We start from the raw sequence: 11,940 nt of genomic DNA on the forward strand, positions 1-11,940 counted from the left end.
TTGTACATGGTTACTTTAGTCCTGGACTCTTGTTCTCACTGTCTGTCTAGTTGTACATGGTTACTTTAGTCCTGGACTCTTGTTCTTACTGTCTGTCTAGTTGTACATGGTTACTTTAGTCCTGGACTTTTGTTCTTACTGTCTGTCTAGTTGTACATGGTTACTTTAGTCCTGGACTCTTTTTTCTTACTGTCTGTCTAGTTGTACATGGTTACTTTAGTCCTGGACTCTTGTTCTTACTCTCTGTCTAGTTGTACATGGTTACTTTAGTCCTGGACTCTTGTTCTCACTGTCTGTCTAGTTGTACATGGTTACTTTAGTCCTGGACTCTTGTTCTTACTGTCTGTCTAGTTGTACATTTACTTTAATCCTGGACTTACTTCTTACTAGTCTAGTTTACATGGTTACTTTAGTCCTGGACTTTTGTTTTCACAGTCTGTCTAGCTTTACATGGTTACTTTAGTCCTGGACTCTTGTTTTTACTTCTGTCTAGTTGTACATGGTTACTTTAGTCCTGGACTCTTGTTCTTACTGTCTGTCTAGTTGTACATGGTTACTTTAGTTCTGGACTCTTGTTCTTACTGTCTGTCTAGTTGTACATGGTTACTTTAGTCCTGGACTCTTGTTCTTACTGTCTGTCTAGTTGTACATGGTTACTTTAGTCCTGGACTCTTGTTCTTACTGTCTGTCTAGTTGTACATGGTTACTTTAGTCCTGGACTCTTGTTCTTACTGTCTGTCTAGTTGTACATGGTTACTTTAGTTCCTGGACTTTTGTTCTTACTGTCTGTCTAGTTGTACATGGTTACTTTAGTTCTGGACTCTTGTTCTTACTGTCTGTCTAGTTGTACATGGTTACTTTAGTCCTGGACTCTTTGTTTTTCACTGTCATGTTACTTTAGTTCTGGACTCTTGTTCTTACTGTCTGTCTAGTTGTACATGGTTACTTTAGTTCTGGACTCTTGTTCTTACTGTCTGTCTAGTTGTACATGGTTACTTTAGTCCTGGACTTTTGTTCTCACTGTCTGTCTAGTTGTACATGGTTACTTTAGTCCTGGACTCTTGTTCTTACTCTCTGTCTAGTTGTACAGGGTTACTTTAGTCCTGGACTCTTGTTCTCACTGTCTGTCTAGTTGTACATGGTTACTTTATTCCGGGTCTTTTGTTCTTACTGTTAGTTTAGTTGTACGTGGATACTTTAATCCTGGACTCTAGTTCTTACTCTTTGTCTAGTTTTACATTGTTACATTAGCTTTGACTTTTGTTGTCACAGTCTGTCTAGTTTTACATGGTTACTTTAGTCCTGGACTCTAGCTCTTACTGCCTGTCTAGTTGCAAATGGTTACTTCAGTTCTGGACTCTTGTTCTTACTGTCTGTTTAGTTGTACATGGTTACATTAGTTTTGGACTTTTTTTCTTACTGTCTGTGTAGTTGTACATGGTTACTTTAGTCCTGGACTCTTGTTTTTACTGTCTGTCTAGTTGTACGTGATTTCATTAGTCCTGGACTCTCGTTCTCACTTTCTGTCTAGTTGTACATGGTTACTTGTGTCATGGACTCTTGTTCTTACTGTCTCTCTAATTGTACATAGTTACTTCAGTTTTGGACTTTTGTTCTTACTGACTGTCTAGTTGTACATTGTTACTTTTGTCCTGGACTCTAGTTATTACTGCCTGTCTAGTTGCATATGGTTACTTCAGTTCTGGACTCTTGTTCTTACCGTCTGTCTTGTTGTACGTGGTTACTTTAGTCCTGGACTTTTGTTTTCTCTGTCTGTCTAGTTGTACATGGTTACTTTAGTCCTGGACTCTTGTTCTTAGTGTCTGTCTAGTTGTACATGATTACTGTAGTCCTGGACTCTAGTTTTCACTGTCTGTCTAGTTGTACATGGTTACTTTAGTCCTGGACTCTTGTTCTCACTGTCTGTGTAGTTGTACATGGTTACTTTATTCCTGGACTTTTGTTCTAACTGTCAGTTTAGTTGTATATGGTTACTTTAATCCTGGACTCTAGTTCTTACTCTTTGTCTAGTTTACATTGTTACTTTAGCCTCGACTTTTGTTCTCACAGTCTGTCTAGTTTTACATGGTTACTTTAGTCATGGACTCTTGTTCTTACTGCCTGTCTAGTTGCATATGGTTACTTCAGTTCTGGACTCTTGTTCTTACTGTCTGTCTAGTTGTACATGGTTACTTTAGTTTTGGACTCTTGTTCTTACTGTCTGTCTAGTTGTACATGGTTACTTTAGTCCTGGACTCTTGTTCTTACTGTCTGTCTAGTTGTACATGGTTACTTTAGTCCTGGACTCTTGTTCTCACTGTCTGTCTAGTTGTACATGGTTACTTTAGTCCTGGACTCTTCTGTTCTTTACTGTCTGTCTAGTTGTACATGGTTACTTTAGTTCTGGACTTTTGTTCTTACTGTCTGTCTAGTTGTACATTGGTTACTTTAGTCCTGGACTCTTGTTCTTACTGTCTGTCTAGTTGTACATGGTTACTTTAGTTCTGGACTCTTGTTCTTACTGTCTGTCTAGTTGTACATGGTTACTTTAGTCCTGGACTCTTGTTCTTACTGTCTGTCTAGTTGTACATGGTTACTTTAGTCCTGGACTCTTTTCTCACTGTTCTTACTGTCTGTCTAGTTGTACATGGTTACTTTAGTCCTGGACTCTTGTTCTTACTGTCTGTCTAGTTGTACATGGTTACTTTAGTCCTGGACTCTTGTTCTTACTGTCTGTCTAGTTGTACATGGTTACTTTAGTCCTGGACTTTTGTTCTTACTGTCTGTCTAGTTGTACATGGTTACTTTAGTCCTGGACTCTTGTTCTTACTGTCTTTGTCTAGTTGTACATGGTTACTTTAGCCTGGACTCTTGTTTTCACAGTCTGTCTAGTTTTACATGGTTACTTTAGTCCTGGACTCTTGTTCTTACTGTCTCTTTAGTTGTACATGGTTACATTAGTTCTGGACTCTTGTTCTTACTGTCTGTCTAGTTGTACATGGTTACTTTAGTCCTGGACTGGTTACTTCAGTTCTGGACTCTTGTTCTACTGTCTGTCTGTCTAGTTCTGTACATTTACTTACTAGTTTAGTCCTGGACTCTTGTTTCTCACTGTCTGTCTAGTTGGTTACATGACTCTAGTTCTTACTGCTTGTCTAGTTGTACATGGTTACTTTAGTTCTGGACTCTTGTTCTGTCTGTCTAGTTGTACATGGTTACTTTAGTCCTGGACTTTTGTTCTTACTGTCTGTCTAGTTGTACATGGTTACTTTAGTCCTGGACTCTTGTTCTTACTGTCTGTCTAGTTGTACATGGTTACTTTAGTCCTGGACTCTTGTTCTTACTGTCTGTCTAGTTGTACATGGTTACTTTAGTCCTGGACTTCTTGTTCTGTCTGTCTAGTTGTACATGGTTACTTTAGTCCTGGACTCTTGTTCTCACTGTCTGTCTAGTTGTACATGGTTACTTTAGTCCTGGACTTTGTTCTTACTGTCTAGTTGTAGTTGTACATGGTTACTTTAGTCCTGGACTCTTGTTCTTACTGTTGCATATGTCTAGTTGTACTATTGTTACTTTAGTCCTGACTTTTGTTCTCACTGTCTGTTTAGTTCTACATGCTTACCTTAGTCCTGGATTCTTTTTGTTACTGTCTGTCGAGTTGTACATGGTTACTTTAAACCTGGACACCTGTTCTCACTGTCTGTCTAGTTGTACATGGTTACTTTAGTCCTGGACTTTGTTCTCACTGTGTGTTCTAGTTGTACATGGTTACTTTAGTCCTGGTTTTACTCTTACATTCTTACTTGTCTGTCTAGTTGTACATGGTTACTTTAGTCCTGGACTCTGTTCTCACTGTCTGTCTAGTTGTACATGGTTACTTTAGTCCTGGACTCTTGTTCTTACTGTCTGTCTAGTTGTACATGGTTACTTTAGTCCTGGACTTTTTTCCTCACTGTCTGTCTAGTTGTACATGGTTACTTTAGTCCTGGACTTTGTTCTCCTCACTGTCTGTCTAGTTGTACATGGTTACTTTAGTTTGGATCTCTGACTCGTTCTTACTGTCTGTCTAGTTGTACATGGTTACTTTAGTTCTGGACTCTTGTTCTTACCGTCTGTTGTAGTTGTACATAGTTACTTTAGTTTTGGACTTTGTTCTTACTGTCTGTCTAGTTGTACATGGTTACTTTAGTCCTGGACTTTGTTCTTACTGTTCTGTCTAGTTGTACATGGTTACTTTAGTCCTGGACTCTTGTTCTTACTGTCTGTCTAGTTGTACATGGTTACTTTAGTCCTGGACTTTTGTTCTTACTGTCTGTCTAGTTGTACATGGTTACTTTAGTTTTGACTCCTTGTTCTTACTGTCTGTCTAGTTGTACATTGTTACTTTAGTCCTGACTCTAGTTCTTCACTGTCTGTCTAGTTGTACATGGTTACTTTAGTTCTGGACTTTTGTTCTTACTGTCTGTCTAGTTGTACATGGTTACTTTAGTCCTGGACTTTGTTCTCACTGTCTGTCTAGTTGTACATGGTTACTTTAGTCCTGGACTCTTGTTCTTACTGTCTGTCTAGTTGTACATGGTTACTTTAGTCCTGGACTCTTGTTCTTACTGTCTGTCTAGTTGTACATGGTTACTTTAGTCCTGGACTCTTGTTCTTACTGTCTGTCTAGTTGTACATGGTTACTTTAGTCCTGGACTCTTGTTCTTACTGTCTGTCTAGTTGTACATGGTTACTTTAGTCCTGGACTCTTGTTCTTACTGTCTGTCTAGTTGTACATGGTTACTTTAGTCCTGGACTCTTGTCTGTCTTTGTACATGGTCTTAGTCTACTCTCTGTTCTTACATCTGTTACATTGGTTACTTTAGTCCTGGACTCTTGTTCTTACTGTCTGTCTAGTTGTACATGGTTACTTTAGTCCTGAACTCTTGTTCTTACTGTCTGTCTAGTTGTACATGGTTACTTTAGTCCTGGACTTTGTTCTTACTGTCTGTCTAGTTGTACATGGTTACTTTAGTCCTGGACTCTAGTGTTCTTCTACCTGGACTCTGTCTAGTTGTACATGGTTACTTTAGTCCTGGACTCTTGTTCTTACTGTCTGTCTAGTTGTACATGGTTACTTTAGTCCTGGACTCTTGTTCTCACTGTCTGTCTAGTTGTACATGGTTACTTTAGTTCTGGACTTTTGTTCTTACTGTCTGTCTAGTTGTACATGGTTACTTTAGTCCTGGACTCTAGTTCTTACTGTCTGTCTAGTTGTACATGGTTACTTTAGTCCTGACTTTTGTTCTTCTACTTGTCTGTCTAGTTGTACATGGTTACTTTAGTCCTGGACTCTTGTTCTTACTGTCTGTCTAGTTGTACATGGTTACTTTAGTCATGGACTCTTGTTTTACTGTCTGTCTAGTTGTAATGGTTACTTTAGTCCTGGACTCTTGTTCTTACTTTCTTTGTCTAGTTGTACATGGTTACTTTAGTCCTGACTCTAGTTCTGCCTCTCTGTCTAGTTGTACATGGTTACTTTAGTCCTGTACTCTTGTTCTTACTGTCTGTTTAGTTGTACATGGTTTTACTTTTTTCTTACTGTCTGTGTAGACTGGTTACTTGTTCTGGACACTGTCTGTCTAGTTGTACATGGTTTCTTTAGTCCTGGACTCTCGTTCTACTTCTTTCTGTCTAGTTGTACATGGTTACTTTAGTCCTGGACTCTTGTTCTCACTGTCTTCTAGTTGTACATGGTTACTTTAGTTCTGACTCTTGTTCTTACTGACTGTCTAGTTGTACATGGTTACTTTAGTCCTGGACTCTTGTTCTTACTGCCTGTCTAGTTGTACATGGTTACTTTAGTCCTGGATCCTTGTTCTTACTGTCTGTTTAGTTGTACATGGTTACTTTAGTTCTGGACTTTGTTCTTACTGTCTGTCTAGTTGTACATGGTTACTTTAGTCCTGGACTCTTGTTCTTACTGTCTGTCTAGTTGTACATGGTTACTTTAGTCCTGGACTCTTTGTTCTCACTGTCTGTCTAGTTTTACATGGTTACTTTAGTCCTGGACTCTTGTTCTTACTGTCTGTCTAGTTGTACATGGTTACTTTAGTCCTGGACTCTTGTTCTTACTGTCTGTCTAGTTGTACATGGTTACTTTAAGTCCTGGACTCTAGTTTACTCCTACTGTCTGTTTAGTTGTACATTAGTTACTTTAGTCCAGTCTGACTTTTGTTCTAGTCTTACTCTGTCTAGTTGTACATGGTTACTTTAGTCCTGGACTCTTGTTCTTACTGTCTGTCTAGTTGTACATGGTTACTTTAGTCCTGGACTTTGTTCTTACTGTCTGTGTAGTTGTACATGGTTACTTTAGTCCTGACTTTTGTTTTCACTGTCTGTCTAGTTGTACATGGTTACTTTAGTTCTGGACTCTTGTTCTTACTGTCTGTCTAGTTGTACATGGTTACTTTAGTCCTGGACTCTTGTTCTCACTGTCTGTCTAGTTTTACATGGTTACTTTAGTCCTGGACTCTTGTTCTTACTTTCTGTCTAGTTGTACATGGTTACTTTAGTCCTGGACTCTTGTTCTTACTGTCTGTCTAGTTGTACATGGTTACTTTAGTCCTGGACTTTGTTCTCTTACTGTCTGTCTAGTTGTACATGGTTACTTTAGTCCTGGACTCTAGTTCTTACTGTCTGTCTAGTTGCACATGGTTACTTCAGTTCTGGACTCTTGTTCTCTACTGTCTGTCTTAGTTGTACATGGTTACTTTAGTCCTGGACTCTTGTTCTTACTGTCTGTCTAGTTTACATGGTTACTTTAGTCCTGGACTTCTTGTTCTCACAGTCTGTCTAGTTGTACATGGTTACTTTAGTTTTGGACTCTTTTTTTCTCACTGTCTGTCTAGTTGTACATGGTTGCTTTAGTCCTGGACTCTTTGTTCTTACTGTCTGTCTAGTTGTACATGGTTACTTTAGTCCTGGACTCTTGTTCTCACTGTCTGTCTAGTTGTACATGGTTACTTTATTCCTGGACTTTTGTTCTTACTGTCTGTTTAGTTGTACATGGATACTTTAATCCTGGACTCTAGTTCTTACTCTTTGTCTAGTTGTACATTGTTACATTAGCCTCGACTTTTGTTGTCACAGTCTGTCTAGTTTTACATGGTTACTTTGTCCTGGACTCTTGTTCTTACTGCTCTGTCTAGTTGCATATGGTTACTTTAGTTCTGGACTCTTGTTCTTACTGTCTGTTTAGTTGTACATGGTTACTTTAGTTTTGACTTTTGTTCTCACTGTCTGTCTAGTTGTACATGGTTACTTTAGTCCTGGACTCTTGTTCTTACTGTCTGTCTAGTTGTACATGGTTACTTTAGTCCTGGACTCTTGTTCTCACTGTCTGTCTAGTTGTACATGGTTACTTTAGTCCTGGACTCTTGTTCTCACTGTCTGTCTTAGTTGTACATGGTTACTTTAGTTCTGGACTCTAGTTCTTACTGTCTGTCTAGTTGTATGTGTTACTTTAGTCCTGGACTCTTGTTCTTACTGTCTGTCTAGTTGTACATGGTTACTTTAGTCCTGGACTTTTGTTCTCACCCTGTCTGTCTAGTTGTACATGGTTACTTTAGTCCTGGACTCTAGTTCTTACTGTCTGTCTAGTTGTACATGGTTACTTTAGTCCTGGACTCTTTGTTCACTGTCTGTCTAGTTGTACATGGTTACTTTAGTCCTGGACTTTTGTTCTTACTGTCTGTCTAGTTGTACATGGTTACTTTAGTCCTGGACTCTTGTTCTTACTGTCTGTCTAGTTGTACGTGATTACTTTAGTCCTGGACTCTTTGTTTCTACTTTCACTGTCTCTCTAGTTGTACATAGTTACTTTAGTTGACTTTTGTTCTTACTGTCTGTGTCTAGTTGTACATGGTTACTTTAGTCCTGGACTTAGTTCTTACTGCCTGTCTAGTTGTACATGGTTACTTTAGTCCTGGACTCTTGTTCTTACTGTCTGTCTAGTTGTACATGGTTACTTTAGTTTTGGACTTTTGTTCTTACAGTCTGTCTAGTTGTACATGGTTACTTTAGTCCTGGACTCTTGTTCTTACTGTCTGTCTAGTTGTACATGATTACTTTAGTCCTGGACTCTTGTTCTCACTGTCTGTCTAGTTGTACATGGTTACTTTAGTCCTGGACTCTTGTTCTTACTCGTCTGTAGTTGTACATGGTTACTTTAGCTTTGACTTTGTTCTGTCACTGTCTGTCTAGTTGTACATGGTTACTTTAGTCCTGACTCTTAGTTCTTACTGTCTGTCTAGTTGTACATGTGTTACTTTAGTCCTGGACTCTAGTTCTCTACTGTCTGTCTAGTTGTACATGGTTACTTTAGTCATGGACTCTTTGTTCTTACTGTCTGTCTAGTTGTATATGGTTACTTTAGTCCTGGACCCTTGTTCTCTTACTGTCTGTCTAGTTGTACATGGTTACTTTAGTCCTGGACTTTTGTTCTCACTGTCTGTCTAGTTGTACATGGTTACTTTAGTCCTGGACTCTTGTTCTTACTGTCTGTCTAGTTGTACATGGTTACTTTAGTCCTGGACTCTTTGTTCTCACTTTCTGTCTAGTTGTACATGGTTACTTTAGTCCTGGACTTTGTTTTCACAGTCTGTCTAGTTTTACATGGTTACTTTAGTTCTGGACTCTTGTTCTCACTGTCTGTCTAGTTGTACATGGTTACTTTAGTTCTGACTCTTTGTTCTTACTGTCTGTCTAGTTGTACATGGTTACTTTAGTCCTGGACTTTTTGTTCTCACTGTCTCTGTCTAGTTGTACATGGTTACTTTAGTCCTGACTCTTGTTCTTACTGCCTGTCTAGTTGCATATGATTACACTTAGTCCTGACTCTTGTTCTCACTCTCTCTGTCTAGTTGTACATGGTTACTTTAGTCCTGGACTCTTGTTCTTACTGTCTGTCTAGTTGTACATGGTTACTTTAGTCCTGGACTTTGTTCTCACTGTCTGTCTAGTTGTACATGGTTACTTTAGTCCTGGACTCTTGTTCTTACTGTCTGTTTAGTTGTACATGGTTACTTTAGTCCTGGACCCTTGTTCTCACTTTCTGTCTAGTTGTTACATAGTTGTTACTTTAGTCTTTGGACTCTTGTGTACTCACAGTCTGTCTAGTTGTACATGGTTACTTTAGTCCTGGACTTTTGTTCTTACTGTCTGTCTAGTTGTACATGGTTACTTCAGTCCTGGACTCTTGTTCTCACTGTCTGTTTAGTTAGTGGCCATGGTTACATTAGTTCTGGACTCTAGTTTCTTACTGTCTGTCTAGTGTGCATATGGTTACTTTAGTTCTGGACCTTAGTTTTTACTGTCTGTCTAGTTGTAGATGGTTACTTAGTCCTGACCTCGTTCTCAACTCTCTCTGTCTTTAGGTACATGGTTGCTTGTGTCATGGACTCTTGTTCTTATTTCGTCTGTCTAGTTGTACATGGTTACTTTAGTTTTGGACTCCTTGTTCTCACTGACTGTCTAGTTGTACATTGTTACTTTAGTCCTGGACTTTAGTTCTCACTGCCTGTTTTGTTGTACGTGATTACTTTAACTCTGGACTCCTAGTTCCTACTCTATGTCTAGTTTTACATTGTTACATTAGTCTTTGACTCCTTTGTTTTCTGTTGTTTGTCTAGTTTTACATGGTATTACTTTAGTTTTGGACTCTTTGTTCTTGGCTGCCTGTCTAGCTTGCACATGGTTACTGTAGTCTCTGTACTCTAGTTCTTACCGTCTGTCTAGTTGTACATATATGTTGCATTAGTTTTGGACTTCTGTTCTCACTGTCTGTCTAGTTTGTACATGGTTACTTTATTCATGGACTTTTGTTCTTTACAGTCTGTTTAGTTGTACATGGTTACTTTAACCTGGACTCTAGTTCTTTACTGTCTGTCTAGTTTACATGGTTACTTTAGTCCTGGACTCTTGTTCTTACTGTCTGTCTAGTTGTACATGGTTACTTTAGTCCTGGACTCTTGTTCTTACTGTCTGTCTAGTTGTACATGGTTACTTTAGTCCTGGACTCTTGTTCTTACTGTCTGTCTAGTTGTACATGGTTACTTTAGTCCTGGACTCTTGTTCTTACTGTCTGTCTAGTTGTACATGGTTACTTTAGTCCTGGACTCTTGTTCTTACTGTCTGTCTAGTTGTACATGGTTACTTTAGTCCTGGACTCTTGTTCTTACTGTCTGTCTAGTTGTACATGGTTACTTTAGTCCTGGACTCTTGTTAGTTGTACTTACTGTCTGTTCTACTGTTGTACATGGTTACTTTAGTCCTGGACTCTTGTTCTTACTGTCTGTCTAGTTGTACATGGTTACTTTAGTCCTGGACTCTTGTTCTTACTGTCTGTCTAGTTGTACATGGTTACTTTAGTCCTGGACTCTTGTTCTTACTGTCTGTCTAGTTGTACATGGTTACTTTAGTCCTGGACTCTTGTTCTTACTGTCTGTCTAGTTGTACATGGTTACTTTAGTCCTGGACTCTTGTTCTTACTGTCTGTCTAGTTGTACATGGTTACTTTAGTCCTGGACTCTTGTTCTTACTGTCTGTCTAGTTGTACATGGTTACTTTAGTCCTGGACTCTTGTTCTTACTGTCTGTCTAGTTGTACATGGTTACTTTAGTCCTGGACTCTTGTTCTTACTGTCTGTCTAGTTGTACATGGTTACTTTAGTCCTGGACTCTTGTTCTTACTGTCTGTCTAGTTGTACATGGTTACTTTAGTCCTGGACTCTTGTTCTTACTGTCTGTCTAGTTGTACATGGTTACTTTAGTCCTGGACTCTTGTTCTTACTGTCTGTCTAGTTGTACATGGTTACTTTAGTCCTGGACTCTTGTTCTTACTGTCTGTCTAGTTGTACATGGTTACTTTAGTCCTGGACTCTTGTTCTTACTGTCTGTCTAGTTGTACATGGTTACTTTAGTCCTGGACTCTTGTTCTCACTGTCTGTCTAGTTTTACATGGTTACTTTAGTCCTGGACTCTTGTTCTTACTGTCTGTCTAGTTGTACATGGTTACTTTAGTCCTGGACTCTTGTTCTTACTGTCTGTCTAGTTGTACATGGTTACTTTAGTTCTGGACTCCTGGTCTACTTTTGTTCTCTTGTTCTTACTGTCTGTCTAGTTGTACATGGTTACTTTAGTCCTGGACTCTTGTTCTTACTGTCTGTCTAGTTGTACATGGTTACTTTAGTCCTGGACTCTTGTTCTTACTGTCTGTCTAGTTGTACATGGTTACTTTAGTCCTGGACTCTTGTTCTTACTGTCTGTCTAGTTGTACATGGTTACTTTAGTCCTGGACTCTTGTTCTTACTGTCTGTCTAGTTGTACATGGTTACTTTAGTCCTGGACTCTTGTTCTTACTGTCTGTCTAGTTGTACATGGTTACTTTAGTCCTGGACTTTTGTTCTTACTGTCTGTCTAGTTGTACATGGTTACTTTAGTCCTGGACTCTTGTTCTTACTGTCTGTCTAGTTGTACATGGTTACTTTAGTCCTGGACTCTTGTTCTTACTGTCTGTCTAGTTGTACATGGTTACTTTAGTCCTGGACTTTTGTTCTTACTGTCTGTCTAGTTGTACATGGTTACTTTAGTCCTGGACTCTTGTTCTTACTGTCTGTCTAGTTGTACATGGTTACTTTAGTCCTGGACTCTTGTTCTTACTGTCTGTCTAGTTGTACATGGTTACTTTAGTCCTGGACTCTTGTTCTTACTGTCTGTCTAGTTGTACATGGTTACTTTAGTCCTGGACTCTTGTTCTTACTGTCTGTCTAGTTGTACATGGTTACTTTAGTCCTGGACTCTTGTTCTTACTGTCTGTCTAGTTGTACATGGTTACTTTAGTCCTGGACTCTTGTTCTTACTGTCTGTCTAGTTGTACATGGTTACTTTAGTCCTGGACTCT

Source organism: Tachypleus tridentatus, chromosome 3 (assembly GCF_004210375.1).
Source record: "Tachypleus tridentatus isolate NWPU-2018 chromosome 3, ASM421037v1, whole genome shotgun sequence".
Lineage (NCBI taxonomy): Eukaryota > Metazoa > Arthropoda > Merostomata > Xiphosura > Limulidae > Tachypleus > Tachypleus tridentatus.